Source organism: Leucoraja erinacea, chromosome 36, assembly GCF_028641065.1.
Source record: "Leucoraja erinacea ecotype New England chromosome 36, Leri_hhj_1, whole genome shotgun sequence".
Taxonomy (NCBI): domain Eukaryota; kingdom Metazoa; phylum Chordata; class Chondrichthyes; order Rajiformes; family Rajidae; genus Leucoraja; species Leucoraja erinaceus.
Genome location: NC_073412.1, coordinates 1,972,675 through 1,977,674, shown reverse-complemented (window position 1 = coordinate 1,977,674; position 5,000 = coordinate 1,972,675).

The window sequence follows — 5,000 nt, the reverse complement described above, 5'->3', positions numbered from 1 at the left end:
CGGGAAACATTTCGCACTTGCAAATATTCTACACGCGTGCATTTAATTAGCAAGACTCTGCCACAAATTATTGCAAAGCTGGTCTTTTCCTCTCATCTGGAATGTTGCCACGGGCATATGAGAATATGATCGTACGTTTAATTTAGTTTGGTTTAGAGATACAATGCGGAAACAGGCCCTTCGGCCCACCTAGTCCACACTGGCCAGCAACCCCTGCACATTGATACTACCTAACATACACCGGAGAGAATTTAACATTGATACATTTATACCAAGCCAAGCAACCTACAAAACTGTACATCTCTGGTGTGTGGGAGGAAGCTGAAGATATCGGAGAAAACCCACGCAGGTCACGGGGAGAACGTGCAAACTCCGTACAGACAGCGCCCGTAGTCAGGATCGAACCCGGGTCTCTGGCGATGTAAGGCTGCCAGACACTCGAATTGAAAGATCTTATTGAAACATATAAGATTATTCAAGGTTTGGACACGCTAGAGGCAGGAAACATGTTCCCGATGTTGGGGGAGTCCAGAACCAGGGGCCACACACACACCGTTTAAGAATAAGGTGTAAGCCATTTAGAACGGAGACGAGGAAACACTTTTTCTCACATAGAGTGTGGAATTCTCTGCCTCAGAGGGCGGTGGAGGCCGGTTCTCTGGATGCTTTCAAGAGAGAGCTAGATAGGACTCTTAAAGATAGTGGAGTCAGGGGATATGGGGAGAAGGCAGGAACGGGGTACTGATTGTGGATGATCAGCCATGATCACATTGAGTGGCGGTGCTGGCTCGAAGGGCCGAATGGCCTACTCCTGCACCTATTGCCTATTGCCTACTGCTGCCCCACCGTGCCACCAAAATGTGAGTTCCTAGCAGGACACAACAGAGTCCTACTAGTCCTCCTTGTCGGAGGCTCCATGGCTTGGAGTAACGCCAAGGGATAAAGAGTTCTCAGGAAATGATTCAATCTCTGCTCTTGCAACTTTTGAAAGGCTTTCTCTAAATGAAATTCTGTTTGCTTTCACTGTGAAAAATATTTCCAGCCTGAGAAGATGAGCTTGAGATAAATAAATATTTCATGGTGTGATGTGTCGATGATGACAGAAAAATGGATGCTTTGACAAGTAATTGAGAAAATCCCTTTGATTTCTAACAGTGATTTATTAAATTGACTTTTAAAGAACACAACATTGGGGAGGTGATGCGACATCAATTGAGCCTTCTTGATGCACACTGTAGGGTCCTGTTTTGTATTGCTGTACTCTTCCTTTGAATAATATCAGAAAGATGATGGATTGTCCACAGTTTTTCATAATAATTTTCACATTATAAGGAGAATGATGGATGTAGTGTGTTCTGCAGTGATTGTCATCAAGATATTTCACAGATGAGAACTTATTTTTGACCAGGGTTATTTAATGGGTTCTATGAGGGTGTGACTTCACCAGAGGGTCTGAAGTGCACGTTGATGTCTGTCCTCAAGAAACTACCTGTTAAACTACCTGTGTAAGGGAGGAACTGCAGATGCTGGCTTACACCGAAGATAGACACGAAATGCTGGAGTAACTCAGCGGGACAGGCAGCGTCTCTGGAGAGAAGGAATGGGTGACATTTGAGAAGATTGAGGGGGGATCTTATAGAAACGTACAAAATTCTTAAGGGGTTGGACAGGGTAGATGCAGGAAGATTGTTCCCGATGTTGGGGAAGTCCAGGACGAGGGGTCACACACAGTTTAAGGATAAGGGGGAAATCTTTTAGGACCGAGATGAGAGCTTTTTTTTCCACACAGAGAGTGGTGAGTCTGTGGAATTCTCTGCCACAGAAAGTAGTTGTAGTAGCGTTCCGAAACGTTGCCTATTTCCTTCGCTCCATAGATGCTGCCCCACCCGCTGAGTTTCTCCAGCATTTTTGTCTCCCTTCATTATTCATTCCACTGGGCTGCAAGCTGCCCAAGCGAAATATGAGATGCTGTCCCTCCTTACATCCACTGCTGGAGGTCTTCTGCTGCAACTGACGTCAAGATCAAAATGGAAGCAGCATCTTAATGAGAGAGAGGAGGGATTTGATGCCAACTCTTTGAAGGCTGCAAGAAAGGTTTGGCTCCAAAGTGGGAATTGTACTGAGGCTGAGCCTCTAGGAACTAACAAAGTGTATGTGGGCAAGATCTAACTCTGCTAATCTCTGAGGGAAATGCATAGAGTTGACAGGGTGTTAAAACGCTAGTGAGTTTTGACGAATGACTTGGTTATTCTGGGTCATAATTTTTTAATAGAGCTCTTGTCCAGTTTAAGATCATGAGAAATAGGAGCATTTCAGAGATCCTGAGTTTAGATGTTCACTTTTAGTTCATTGTACGATACGATACAATTGTATTCATCCCCAGAGTGAGATGGGACTGCTGACAGCCACAACGCACAACAAGGTGGACAAAGACTTGAAACTAAATGTGAAAACAAAAAGAAAAAGAAAAAGCCAAGCGACTGTTGTCTGTGCTGCCGTGTGCACAGCGCCTTCACCGGAACCAACGAACGAGCGCAGGCTTATCTCCTGGGAGGAGGATACTAAATTAGAGAGATCCCCCCCCCCTCACTCCAAGCCGGGTCCCCATACTCTTCCCCTCCCCTCCTCACGCTCATCGACCGCTGATCGCGGGTCGATCGCGAGGCCCCATCGCCGCCGAGGCTCCTGCTGTCGCCGAGGCTCCTGCTGTCGCCGAGGCTCCTATCACCATCACCGCCCCCTTCGGCCCAACCAGGTCTCGCTGCAAGGGCGTGCGGGAGAATAAAGTTGCAAAACATTCTGGGTTTCTTGTCCTCCCGTGAGATGGTCTCTGCCCCGGACAGGCACAATTAATCACTCTCACAGTCGTGCGTGGAATGCTGAGCCGTGTGCGAGTTCAATGAATGGCATTATTAACTCGACTGTGTGTGTTTGTCCATCTACCACCTAGACCACAAAAACAACCTGTCGACCTTCATTAACTCAACGTGGCAGTCGCTCACAGCTCCAGAACTGTGGACAAAGACACAGAACTCCAGATTGAGGAACACTTTCTTCCCAGCTGTTATCGGGCAACTGAACCATCCTATCACCAACTCGAGAATGGCCCTGACCTACCATCTACCTTGAAGAAACATGCACAAAACTGGAGTAGAAACATAGGAACAGGTGCAGGAGCAGGCCATTCGGCCCTTTGAGCCAGCACCGCCATTTAATATGATCACGGTTGATCATCTAAAATCAGTACTCCGTTCCTGCTTTTTCCTCTGAGCCCCAAGAGCTAAATCTAACCCTCTCTTGAAAACATCTAGTCAATTGGCTTCCACTGCCTTCTGTGGCAGAGAATTCCACTGATTCCATATAACCATATAACCATATAACAATTACAGCACGGAAACAGGCCATCTCGACCCTTCTAGTCCGTGCCGAACACATATCTCCCCTAGTCCCATATACCTGCGCTCAGACCATAACCCTCCATTCCCTTCCCATCCATATAACTATCCAATTTATTTTTAAATGATAAAAACGAACCTGCCTCCACCCCCTCCACTGGAAGCTCATTCCACACAGCTACCACTCTCTGAGTAAAGAAGTTCCCCCTCATGTTACCCCTAAACTTCAGTCCCTTAATTCTCATGTCATGTCCCCTTGTTTGAATCTTCCCCACTCTCAGTGGGAAAAGCTTTTCCACGTCAACTCTGTCTATCCCTCTCATCATTTAAAAAACCTCTATCAAGTCCCCCCTTAACCTTCTGCGCTCCAAAGAATAAAGCCCTAACTTGTTCAACCTGTCTCTGTAACTTAGTTGCTGAAACCCAGGCAACATTCTAGTAAATCTCCTCTGTACTCTCTCTATTTTGTTGACATCCTTCCTATAATTAGTCGACCAAAATTGTACACCACTCTCTGGGTGAAAAAGTTTTTCCTCATCTCAGTCCTAAGTGGCCTACCCCTTATTCTTAAAGTGTGACCCCTGCATCTGGACTCCCCCAACATCAGGAACATTTTCCCAGCATCTAGCCTGTCCAAACTTTTAATGTTTCTATACAATTCCCTCTCATCCTTCTAAATTCCAGTGAATACAAGCCCAGTCAACCCATTCTTCCATCATATGTCTGTCCCGCCATCCTGGGAATTAACCTTGTGAAACTAGGCTGCACTCCCTGGAGTAACCCAGCAGGTCAGGCAGCATCGCTGGAGAAAAAGGAATGGGTGAATGAAGAATGAAGAAGGGTCTCGACCTGAAACGTCACCTATTATTTTTCTCCCCACAGATGCAGGATGGACTAGTGATGATGGGCATTTTGGTCCGCGTGGGCAAGTTGGGCTGAAGGGCCTGTTTCCACATTGTCTGAGTCGACACCCCAGTGGTACCAACATAGATTTCTCTCACTTCGAACAACCCCTGCATTCCCTCTCTCCATCCCTCCCCCACCCAATTCACACCAGCTTCTCGTTCCCACCTAGCAAACAGCTTTATCATAATTACCTTTTTGTGCATATCTTTCATTCACTTGTTCTAAATCTCTCTACATCCCCCCCCCCCCTATATCTCTCGGTTCCCTCTCCCCTAACTAGTCTGAAGAAGAGTCTCGACCCGAAACATCACCCATTCCTTCTCTCCAGAGACGCTGCCTCACCCGCTGAGTTACTCCAGCATTTTGTGTCTATCTTCGATTTTTCCAGCATCTGCAGTTCTTTCTTAACCACCTAGATAATATATGTATTCTTATCCATAATTAGTATAGATTATATAATTTAAAAAATAATAATTTAACTAATAGCTGCAATACTTATGCAAAGCAAAAATCCAAGTCCTTGGTGTTACAAAGACAGTCCATCGAGGTTGACTATGAGGAAGGGTCTCGACCCGAAATGTCACCCATTCCTTCTCTCCAGAGATGCTGCCTGTCCCGCTGAGTTACTCCGGCATTTTGTGTCTATCTCCGGCTTAAACCAGCATCTGCAGTTCCTTCCTACACACATGGGATTTATAC